Source organism: Sorex fumeus, unplaced genomic scaffold, assembly GCF_029834395.1.
Source record: "Sorex fumeus unplaced genomic scaffold, SorFum_2.1 ptg000014l, whole genome shotgun sequence".
Taxonomy (NCBI): domain Eukaryota; kingdom Metazoa; phylum Chordata; class Mammalia; order Eulipotyphla; family Soricidae; genus Sorex; species Sorex fumeus.
Window position 1 is genome coordinate 13,917,284 of NW_026606071.1, and position 13,465 is coordinate 13,930,748.

Sequence of the window (13,465 nt, forward strand, 5' to 3'; positions counted from 1 at the left end):
CTGGGTGTGACCCAAAAAGCAAAAAAAAGAAAAAATTGCAAAAAAAGTATAACTCAATTTTATTTTTTAAAAATGAATTTATATAAGGGGCCTGAGAGAGTGTACAGGGATTAATCTTGCCTTGCGTGCAACTGATCCTGGTTTAATCCCCAGCACCACATTTGGTCTACAAATGTGGCTACCACCAGTAGCAAGCCCTGAGCACAGTTTGTGGCACAAAAGAAAAGAAGAGGAACAGAAGGAAGAACATAAACATTACCAAAAAGTGCAAAAGTTAATTAAAACCCATGTTTAAAATTTAAGTTACTAAATTAGCTGCTTTATTTCTGAATACTAAGGTTGTACACCAACATGCATGTGTAGGGACGAGGGAGGAGGAGCTAGAAGAGTAAGAAGAGAAAATAAAATTTAAAAGGAAAGAGGGGATAAGAAGGTAAGGGTGAAAGAAAAGGTGTGTAACTGTAATAATATGGGAAACTATGACCCTGAGGTAAATCGGGTCCCTCAGAAGTTTAAGAGAATGAGAAATGTCAGAAAGATGGAGATCCCCTAACTCTGTGTGACCCAACTTTAATTGCAGACTCCTTGAGCATGGTTGGAACAGATACAGCATAGTCTTTGAAAATGAAAACAACAGGGGAACCATGTTTGATAAAAGCTGAGACCAGAAATCAAGGTCTGAAGCTAACTGGTTGGTTGTTAAAATAAAAAGGAATTAATAGTATATGTTAGTTCACAGTCAAGCCATATAATTTAAAATGTACAATGCATAATCCAAAATCACTCAAAAATCAGATAATCAAGAAAATGCAACCAACTTTTTTTGTTTGTTTGTTTCTTTTTTTTTTTTTACAGTTGTAGATTTACAATTTTTTGTGCTTGGGTTTCGATTATACAATGATCAGATACCCATCCCTCCACCAGTGCCCATTTTCCACCACCATGGATAATATCCCTCCCACCCCCATCCCTCCCATCCCACCCTGCCTCTGTGGCAGGGCAATCCCCTGTGTTCTCTCTCTCCTTTTGGGTGTTGTGGTCTGCAAAAGAGGCATTGAGTGGCAAACATGTTCAGTCCATAGTCTACTTTCAACATGCATCTCCCCTCCTCGGAGGATCCTCCAAACACTCCATATTTGGTGCTCCCTTCTCTATCTGAACTGCCCTTTCCTCTAGGATACCCGGCTGGCCTCTAAGTTATGGAGTAATCCTCCTGGTGCTGATTTCAGCTATTCTTGGGTATTAATCTCATACTTTGTTACTTTATATCCCCCAGATGAATGCAATCTTTCTATGTCTGTCCCTCTCTTTCTGACTCATTTCGCTTAGCATGATACTTTCCATATTGTACCACTTGTATGTAAATTTCATGACTTCATCTTTTCTAACAGCTACATAGTACTCCATTGTGTAGATGTACCAAAGTTTCTTTAACCAGTCATCTGTTCTTAGGCATTCAGGTTTCTTCCAGTTTCTGGCTATTGTAAAGAGTGCGAAAATGCAACCAACTTTTAAAAGACTGTTTTTCATTTTTTTCAAAGACAGGTCAATGGTTGTTTTATCTGGGAGAGGGGAAGAAGTGGCCCCACCTGGAGGTGTTAGGGCTTATTCCTAGCTCTAGGCTCAGTCATCACTCCCTGGAATGGCTCCAGGGACCATACAGGATGCTGGGGATCAAACCTAGGTTGGCCACATGTATGGCAAACTTCCTACCTGCTGGACTTTGTCTCTAGCCCCAAGACCGGCCAATTTTTAAGGGAAAAACAGTCTACAAAGTCATGAGATAACCCAAATCAGGAGCAAACTTTTTCAGTAAAGAGCTGCATAAATGGAATCTTGTAGTTATGATCTCTTACCACAGCTCAACAGTCACAGACAATAGCACTATAGCACTGTCTTCCCGTTGTTCATTGATTTGCTCAAGAGCGCACCAATAATGTCTCCATTGTGAGACTTGTTGTTACTGTTTTTGGCATATCAAATACATCACAGGTAGTTTGCCATGCTTTGCTGTGTGGGCAGTATACTCTTGGTAGCTTGCGGGGCTCTCCGAGAGGGGCAGAGAATCGAACCCGGGTTGGCTGCATGCAAGGCATATGCCCTACCCACTGTGCTATCGCTCCAGCCCCACAGACAATATATGGATAAATAAACCTACCTAGATTTCAATTAGTCTGTATTTATGCAAACTGAAATTCTAAATGTCATATAACTTTTACATGGTACAAAATATCTGTCTTCTTTTAAGATTCTCCTCGTTCAAAATTTTAGTTTTAGTTAAGGTCAAGGCAGTAGTTTAGATTTAACTCACCAACTTTAATTTGCCTAGATGTTCGAAATATCAAAGGACCTAAAACTGCTGTTATGACATTACTTTAAGGGATAAAAATATGCAATCCTGAAACAAATGATAGAAGCTCTTACATGAGAAATATAAACTATAATTTTAAAATAGGAATCAAATAAAAATTCTGAAAGAAAAATATGATGTATCTGAATTTCAATATCAACAAACTCAGAAAATCTTCATATACTCTTTGAAATGCTCTGCTCTACCAAAATATGCAATGTAATTCAAATGTGTGTCATAATTCTAAGGATGATTATATTAATAACATTTTGCTCAGGGCAGCAAAGTATGAAACCTAAGACTTCTGGATATATGCTAGACTTATTTTATTCCTTTGTTTGCTGGGAAAAGGACATTAGAATGAGTCACCAAGCGGAAAATAACTGGAAGATAAAATCAGTTTTGTTTTAGTATCTTTATTACTTTTATTATAAAAATAATCCTTATCAATAAAAATGCCCCCACCAGTACAAAAATTTGTAAGGTATTTTTTATTAAACTCTCCTAATTTTCCAGCTCTGATCCTCAAGATACTTTTAAGTTTTTAATCTAGACAAATTTTATACTATACATATAAAAGATACTTGTATTCAAAGGTTTTTCTTTTAAATAAAAATAAAATCATAGACTACATAGCATTTCATAATTTGTTTTCTTCTGTAGTGATATGTTGTATATATTTTTCATTCTGGAACATCATATATATGTTGTCCTTTACTTAAGCACTCACTTCCTTTATGGTGAGTGCTTAATATGAATGTATTATGATTTAAGCACTTTCCTACTGATAATTGTGGAAGATTAATTATGGGTTCTAATTCTACCCTACATCCAAGTGTTGATGGATTTATAGTAATATTGGTATTATTTCCTGTATCTTGACTTTGGACCTAGCCGTGCCACCTACTTTGGCCATTGTGATGTTAGAAGTGACACAAAGACAGTCTTGAAATGTACCCATGCGTTTGGACTTTTCCTCCTGTTCCCAAGAGCTTACCCCAGGTACTCACTGACCACTTTTTCCTAGGCTCCTGATGTATTTGACTCCTGGGACACATATATCAGAGCTTTTCTTGCCAACTTGTAAACACTGTGTGAGAACAATGCTTGTTTCTGCATGACACTTGAAGATGGTTTTGTTAGGTGGTATTATTGTGGCAATAGTGGACTTACAGAATGATCATTAGACTGATAACTTTTTACAAAATTTTTTACCATTGTTTACCTTTACATATGTGTTACAACCTTTAGCCAAATAAATTCCTAGAAACATAAATGCTAAGTTTAGTTTAGTAAAAATAATATTTATTGCATGCGTTTTTTCTATGCTCCATATTTTCTATGCTCCATATTCTGAGTCTTTTGTATGTCAAGAAATGTAAAAGGTTTGGGATTTTATCCTACTTTCCAGCTACCACATTATCTTGACATAGTTTTACAAATGTTGATAGAGACTTGAAACTCAAGTTAGAGACAAAGAACATGGTTACTTATGGCACAGAAAGCAGCATAAATACCAGCATGTTTATACGAGTTTCCTTTTGCCAAGTATCAGAGGGGGACAACACACTGGGTCAGGTGAGTTATTGTAGATGTAGTAATGGTGTTGTGGCAGCTTACATAATCCAAATCTTTTGTAGGGTTGATAAACAAGACTGCCCTTTGTTCCAGAGGCACTATTTTCCAAATCTGCTCCCTATACAAATAATTTTGAAAATTTAATCCTGAACAAAGTTCAGCCAGTGCCTTTCCTCACAATAGAAAAATGAAAGAGATAGCAGAACAATTATCTCCTAATGACATTGCTAACTTATTTAATCCCTTCTACCAATAAAGAAATATATTTTTTACCTTAATTTAGAGGTTAGTAATTTTTCTAAGATTATGAGAAAAATTAGTGAAAGAAAAATAGGAATATTTTAAACTTATTTCTAGAACATAGATTTCTGTTTAAGAAAAATCTTTAATAATTGTACAGTAAAGAATCTTTTACCATTATTTTTTTCTTCCTGTATTTAACTTTAAACAGGCTCACTTTATATAAGTGAAAGGAAATTGTATCTTTGTAGCACTAATGATAGAATGTTTTCTATGAAACGTAAATTTAAGAAGCCAGGATGCTTTCCAGGAAGAAAGTACATAGAGATAGGAAATAAAAACAGTTAAGCTGTCAAAGTTTTCAAGAGCAAAATCCACTTCAGAGCTAGTATATTATATTATATATAATATATAGTATAGCACAGCAGTGGGGCGTTTGCCTTACAAGCGGCCAACATGGCCAACCTGAGTTCGATTCCTCCGCCCCTCTCAGAGAGCCCGGCAAACTACCGAGAGTATCTCTCCCGCACAGCAGAGCCTGGCAAGCTGCCCGTGATGTATTCGATATGCCAAACACAGTAACAACAAGTCTCACGATGGAGACGTTACTGGGCCCGCTCAGGCAAATCGATGAATAACGGGAGGACCATGACCATGATTAATACAGTATTAAATTTACTGACTTGGTAGATCTTCTTATTGCTGTAGGTAAACAATAAAGAAACAATACAAATATTAAATTCTATTTTCATAGAAACAATTCTATGGTATAATATAACTTAAGGGCTAAAGCGATAGCACAGCAGTAGGGCATTTGCCTTGCACGCAGCCAACATGGCCGACCCGAGTTCGATTCCTCCGCCCCTCTCGGAGAGCCCGGCAAGCTACCGAGAGTATCTCGCCCGCATGGCAGAGCCTGGCAAGCTCCCCGTGACGTATTCAATATGCCAGACACAGTAACAACAAAGTCTCCAATGGAGACGTTACTGGGCCCGCTCGAGCAAATCGATGAACAATGGGAGGACAGTGACAGTGACAATATATCTTAAAATAAGATTTTATATTTAGCGATAGCATAGTGGTAGGGTGTTTGCCTTGCACACAGCCAACACGGCCGACCCGAGTTCGATTCCTCCACCCCTCTCAGAGAGCCTAGCAAGCTACTGAGAGTATCTCGCCCCCACGGCAGAGCTTGGCAAGCTACCCGTGATGTACTCGATATGCCAAACACAGTAACAACAAGTATCATGATGGAGATGTTACTGGGTCGGCTCAAGCAAATCGATGAACAATGGGAGGACCGTGACAGTGACTGTGAACTATTTTACCACAATATTTAAGGTATATTTTTAGTTTAGTTTGACCATTTTTAATTGGATATATATTCTTTAGGTGGGTTACTACTATTATAACTACTATTATAACAATGGCGCGGGGGCAGGAGACTCTGCGCTGTTCTCTTCCAGGAGCTGGGTTTTATAGTCTCTGGGTCTTGGCCGTTGATGGGATTACATGGTGCCAGGGGGCCAGTTGGTGGGTTTGACCCCTGCCTACTGGAATTTGGAGGATCTGGGTGGAGGATGCTCAGCCCTGATCTGAGCAGGCTTGGAGATCTCAGTCCCGGGACCTGCATGCCTTTGTTCCTCTGCAGGTACCTTCATGCGTGTGGAGAGTGGTCTCAGCATGGTGGTGGCTGGTTCTGGAGGTCTTCGGCTGCTGGAGCCCTGGTCGGGGCGAGGAGGGAAACTCAACCCGCTCCCCTCCAAGGGGCCCCAGCGAGGACAGCCAGGCAGCCGAAGACCTCCAGAACCAGCCACCACCATGCTGAGACCACTCTCCACACCCATGAAGGTACCTGCAGAGGAACAAAGGCATGCAGGTCCCGGGACTGAGATCTCCAAGCCTACTCAGATGGGGCTGAGCATCCTCCACCCAGATCCTCCAAATTCCAGTAGGCAGGGGTCACACCCACCAATTGGTCCCCTGGCACCGTGTAATCCCATCAACGGCCAAGACCCAGAGACCATAAAACCCAGCTCTTGGAAGTGCGAGGCCGCATTCACGGCCGCGTGACATCTTATTATCTCATTCCTATTTTGGACAAACTGGCAGGCTACCGAATGTAACCTGCCCACACAGCAGAGTCTGGCAAAGTCCCCGTGGCGTACCCAATATGCCAAATACCAGTAACAATGACGGGTCTCATTCTCCTAATCCTGAAAGCTCCTTGAGTATGGCACATTTTAAAAAATCTCAGGGCTAGGACGTAGGAGATGTTACTGGGGCCTGCTCAAGGCAATCGACGAACAACAGGATGGTCATGATCGTGATTATAACAATGGAAATATCATCTATGTCCAAGTAAACCAGAAATAACTACAAAGGAATCAGAGATATTTAACAGTACAGCAACACATAGTAACACTTTTTAGTTTATTGGAATTCAATGTCTGTTGAAATGTATTTTGAAGAGCATAACTGATCTTTCATTACTGTAATAAAAACATCTTTATTCAGTTAAGAAATATTTTCCAAATAAAATGACTTAACATGTATTCACACTTTTGAAATCATTTCTTTACATATTGCATGCATTTTTATGTGATTCTAATAGGCATAACTTTTCCCAAACCTACAGGAGAATAATTTTTAATCCTTTTGCATTTTCTAAATAAGACTTTTATTCAGTTAATCAGATTTATTGATTCGTGAAGTTCAAGGACCTATGATATATATATTTAATACTCAGAAACAATTGAACCAAGGTCTTGGCTGAAATCAGACATTTAACCAGATATTGAATTTTAAATAATTCTTAATTTTAAATAATTCTTATTTCTCATCAGTTTTCCTCTATTTTTGTCTCATTTCATTTAGAACCATACCCAGAGGTGCTTGAGGAAACTCCCATTTCAACACTTGGGTTTGCTTCTGGCCATGCCCAGAAGACTTTGTGGAACTAGAGAGCAAAGTGTATGCTCCAGCCCATTGAGCCTCTCCCCAGCCAGTTTCAGTTTTCCCACTGAGTTTTCTTAGCCCCAGATTGTTGGACTTTTCAGTCAAGGCTTCCTGCCCCTGGGGACAGAGCTACAGAGCCATGTAAAAAATGGAAATCCCACAGTCACCTTGGGAAAAAGGAAAAGGAGCAGAGTTGGATTAACCCACAATGATATCCTTAACAGTGCATCATTAGTCTTGTTATTTACTCCTAATTTTCTTTAGCAAATTCCAGTTAGATGAATTAGAAAATAGTCAATAAAAATATATATAAACCCAAGTCTGTAATGATAGTATCTATGCAATCAGAGCAAAACAATGATTTAATTCTAATATATATCTTGTATACTTTCAGTGTATCATGTTCAATGTTTACCCCATTTTCCCTAATGAGATTTATGTAATTTCTAATACTGATTTAGCATTATTGCAATTACAATATATGCCAGATTTACACCATATATTTGAAGAAGCACATTTATCATATCTTTTTAAATAAGTCATACATTCAAATCAAAAAACTATTGAAAAGTCTACTTGGTAAATATTTTCCACTCAAAAATTTTCATCTACCTTCCCCCCCCATAACACAAATTCCATTAGTAGAGTGGAAACTATACAACCCAATTTTTATGGAATACTTCCAGTTATTGCCATTTGTTTCAGTTTAATTATTAATAGATCCACCCTTTTACTCTCAAAAGTATTGTGGTTTAAATAACAAATACAGAGAAAAAAATCAATGAACTTTAAAATAGGAAAACAATAGAGAGAAAATCAATGATACCAGAAGATAGTTCTTGAAAGAAAAAAAATCAATAAAATTGATAAACCTCAATGATATGAGAGAAAGGATATAAATTAACAATATCAGGAGTAAAACAGAGGAATTATTTCAATTGTTTTTATTCCACAGAAATGAAATCACATGACAAACAACATACACACAATATCTTAAACAACATAAACAACATAAACTCACTAAAACATTACCCAAAGAAAGATCTCCATAACTATGATAAATTGTATTTGGGGCCACCTCTATAACTATTAAAAAAAGGGCAATAATAGATATTTTTATTGGTTTCTTATGATTATCCCAAGTGCTTATTTATATAAATATAAAATTCTTAACCCATTTTCACACATCTTGTTCTTTTTTCACTTAAAATATATGAAGATTTTCCATATAGGCTTTTCTCATTTTCTAATTTTCTATTATGAAAAGATTTTAGAGATGCACACACCAAAATTTCATTTTTTTTTAAACAGACATGATATTTCTTTGATGAAGATAACCTGTGAATTTCTCATTTGCTAGCTAGATGATGAAATTTCTGTCAACTCACTGCTGTCAGAATGGAGTAGGTGGAAGGTGGTCAGGAGACAGACTCAAATTGAGAAGCATGGAATTTAAAGCTATACAGACCTAAAACCAAATAACCATCCTATCACTTATAGGCTATGTGATCCTAGGTAGGTTACTTAGCTTCCCCAAATGGGAATAAAATTTCTACATCTTATACCTGCAGTCAAGATCAGATCACAATCATGATCACAACCATCCTGTTAGTCATTGATTGCCTCGAGCAGGCCCCAGTAACGTCTCCTACGTCCTAGCCCTGAGACTTTTTTTTTAAGTGCCATATCAAAGCTCATTCAGGGTTGGAAGAATGAGACCCATCATTGTTATTGGTATTTGGCATATTGGGTACGCCACGGGGACTTTGCCAGACTCTGCCATGTGGGCAGGTTACATTCAGTAGCCTGCCAGTTTGTCCAAAGTAAGAATGAGATAATAAGAAGTCGCGCGGCCGCAAATGTGGCCTCGTGCTTCCAGGAGCTGGGTTTTATAGTCTCTAGGTCTTGGCCTTTGATGGGATTACACAACACCAGGGGGCCAGTTGGTGGGTGTGACCCCTGCCTACTGGAATATGTAGGATCTGGGTGGAGGATGCTCAGCCCCGATCCGAGTAGGCTTGGAGATCTCAGCCCCGGGACCTGCATGCCTTTGTGCCTCTGCAGGTTCCTTCATAGGTTATGAAGGTACCTTCATGCCTGTGGAGAGTGGTCTCAGCATGGTGGTGGCTGGTTCTGGAGGTCTTCAGCTGCTGGAGCCTGGGGCGGGGAGGGAAACTCAACCCGCTCCCCTCCAAGGGGCCCCCGGCGAGGACAGCCAGGCGCGGGGGCAGGAGACTCTGCCAAGATCAGATGAGGTTATATATATATGTGTGTGTGTGTGTGTTTGTGTATAATGTATATTATATAGGTTATATATCATATATATCACCCAATTCAATAGATGATAGACTTATTCAGTGAGAGAATTTCAGATTTATATCAGACATTTGGCCTTTATGAGTCAATTTAAAAAACTACCGACAGACTCATCTCATTGTCCTTCTCTCTCGGAAGAGAGCATAAAACGACACTTCCATAGCCATGCCATCGAATTCTGTGCCAGACTGTTTCATTCGGGTACTCCAGAGGGTGGCGAGTGAGGCCCCTCCCCGCCCCAGGGGACCCAGCCCCAGCAACTGAAAACCTCCAGTACTCAACCTTGCCATGCTCACAGCTGCTCTCCACATGCTCAGATGAGTCTCACCCAGGAGTATATCTGCAGAAAACCCAGGTATGCAGGAGTTGTGTCTGAAAATGCCAGGTTCAACAGAACTGGGAATGGGTGACCTTTGCCCATGTCCCCCCACTTCCATGTTTCCGGCAACTTGGCAGTCACACCCACAAGCCACCTCTGGCTGGTGCCAGATAATCTAATCAACAGCCATGATCCAGAGACTCATTGTCCTCTCTTGGAAGAGAGTATAAAACGACACTGCCATAGCCATGCTCTTGGACCCTGTGTCAGGCTCTTTCATTCAGGGTACTTGGGGGGGGGGCGGTGAGGCCCCTCTGTGCCCCAAGGGACTCAGCCCCGATAGCTGAAAACCTCCAGAACTCAACCTTCACCATGCTCACAGCCATCTACATGCTTAGGTTGAGCCTCACCCACAAGCGAACCTATCCCTGGAGTGTGCTACTGCAAATGTAGCCACGCAACATCTGATACCTCACACCACTCATACTTGAAGAATAGCACACCACATTTGGTGAGATTTAGACTAGAAGACAATCTTAGAGGGAAACAATCTTAGAGGGAAATATATTTTTACAGACATAATCTAGACTTTATTTTTAAGCCACACACACACACACACACATAAAAAGCACACAAGACTCAACCTTTGACAACATAATAGTAATCTCTTATAGAAGGGCTTAATGGTCTTTGGGTGAAATACGATAATCTTCACACACTTTCCCCTAAGGAAAGTTTTTTGGTGCACTTTCAGCAGTTTATTCGTAACAAACAATACAAGATAAATTATTCGGTTCTTTTTTGGGGGCAGGGGTTGGGGTTCGGGATGGAATCATCCAAAATATGGTGTTGTAAAGGTATAATGGTGGTGGGATTGGTGTTCAAATATTAAATGTAATAAAATATTGTAAACTACTTTATACAAATAAAATAAATAAAAAATAAATTAAAAAAAACTCTGCCTACAGGGATCAGATAGTATAGTCAGTAGGGCACTTGCTTGTGTGTGGCCAGCCTGAGTTCAATTCCTGCCATTCCATATAGTCTTCCGAGAGGACCAGAAGTAATTCCTGAGTGCAGAGCCATGAATAACCCCTAAACATTGCCAGGTGTGGCCTCCAAGACATAACAAAATAATGAAAACAAAACTATCTTTATTTTATTAATTATATACCACACTATTAAGAAAAACAGAGGAAATGTGTAATAGAGCTGCAGCAACATGACCATAATCATGACCTTATTTTTAATTCTTATCGAAATAATGATGTGAAAATGACGACTACAAAATTTTGTTGGTGGCATTAAATAACAAAGAAAATTAAGAAACATTATTAACAAAGATTCACTCAACTAACAGCTCTATCATTGCAGCCCTGGGAAGAATTATCTGTTCATTTAAAAACATTCTAAATTTTAATCTCTGTTAACTACATTGCCAAAAAATCTATATTGCCTAAATATGGTGAGGAAGTGGTTAATAAATTTTCCCTTTTGGGTTGTTTAGGAGGATACACCTGGCAGTGCTTAGGGTCTATTCCTAGTTCTATGTTCAGTAGTGACCCCTGGCAGTCTTCAAGGAACCTTATGTGGCACCAGGGATTCAACAGAGATCGACACGATTCAAGGCCAAGCTCCTTAAACTCAGTACCATTTCTCCAGTCCAATAAGCCATTTTTATTTCTCCACTGTCTCAACAAGATATGAAAACTTAGATTTTCTTGTCTGCATTACTATTTCTGTGAAGTACATTTCCAAACAAGGGGAAGCAATTGCAGGTAACTTTGCTGTCACTTGTATTATTTTAATATCAAAGCATTACCAGCTCTGGAAGAAGGTATATCATTTTCCTCCTGGACTACATATAGAATATAATAGTTAGAAGAATGACAATGCCCTGTCAGTAGAAATATTCAAATTTTGCTCAGTAATTTGTTTACTTGACAACTAGCTAAGCCTGTACTGTGTACTAGGTATTTTGTGGTGTTTAAATAAAAAGAAGAGATCAAAACAAAAAGGAAAAAAACTACTATCAAGCACCTTAGTATCTAATTAAGGGTAGAAAAGACACAATGACAGTTATAATGCTGGGCGGTACTTTAGAAGGGAATAAAATGGTTTCACAAAAGAAGTTAGAATTTTCAGTTCATCAGAAGACAAAAGGAAGGCATCTTCCTTCAGAAGTCACAGAACCTTAAGTATGAAGACACACAAATACGCCGCAATTCAAAGTTTTCTTGGGGAATCTAGGTGCAGATGAGGCTGATTGATTCGGCTAAAGCTATGAAGATTGTGCTTCCTCTAGTTCACAGAAAAATGACTAGTTAATAGGGAGGAACTAGTAAAATGTTTGTGTTTGGAAGGAGGAGGGTCCTTCCAAGCAGTGCTCAGGGGGCCTGGACACCAGACCACTCTAAACAAGCTGTACAAGAGAACAGTGTCAGGGCCCAAGGACTACCAAGTCACCGTGGCAATGCTTGGGAGCCTCCCTGGCACCCAAAGCAATGGTTGGGAGCCTCCTGGACTCCATCCAGTCCAGTGACACTAGGAGGCCATATGGGGCATGTAGTGCCAGGAATAGGAGATAGAACCCAGATCAGAAGCAAGCATGTCATGTGCCCTAATCCTATGCTATTTGCCTGTAACTTAATGGTTTTATTTATTTTTATTTTATTTTATTTTATTTTATTTTGCTTTTTGGGTCACACCTGGCAATGCACAGGGGTTACTCCTGGCTCTGCACTCAGGAATCACCCCTGGCGGTGCTCAGGGGACCATATGGGATGCTGTGAATCGAATCTGGGTCGGCCAAGTGCAAGGCAAACGCCCTACCCGCTGTGCTATTTCTCCAGCCCCAACTTAATGGTTTTAAACAAGGGTTTGAGTTGATCTGATTTTTCTTTTTATGTTTTCACTTTTTTGTTTTATCTTGGGCTTCTATCCAGCAGAGTCTAGGAGCTACTCCACACCTGGCACTCCCACTGGTGCTGGGGATCATGAGGCTCCAGGGACTAAATAGGAAGAACTCCATATGTAAAGCATATGTTCCAGTTTGTTGAGCCATCTACCACCCCCCCAAACCCACATCATCCCTATTTTCCTCCTCCTCCTCCTCCTCCTCCTCCTCCTCCTCCTCCTCCTCCTCCTCCTCCGCTTCCTCCTCCTCCTTCTCCTCCTCCTCCTCCTTCTCTTCTACCTCCTCCTCCTCCTTTTTTTTTTTAAACAAAAAGATCATTTTAGTAGTTATATGAAGGATGCACTGGACAGGGGGCTGGAGTGGAAGCACAGCAGGTAGGGCGTTTGCCTCGCACACAGCCAACCCGAGTTCAATTCCTCTGCCCCTCTCAGAGAGCCCAGCAAGCTACCGAGAGTATCGCACCTGCACGGCAAAGTCTGGCAAGCTTCCTGTGACATATTCGATATGCCAAACACAGTAACAACAAGTCTCACAATTTGTTGTGAGACATTACTGGTGCCCACAGGAGCAAATCGATGAACAATGGGAGGACAGTATTACAGTGCACTGGACAGGATAACTGGAAAACCATAGTAATGAAAATAACATGGCCCTCATGGAAAATCTAGATCTTTTATACATGGGGACAACTATGAAACTATTAATCAACTGAAAGTCAAAATAAATTAGGGAGTGATCAAAATTTAAATAAATAAATGAATAAAGTGGATTTTTAATATAATTAATT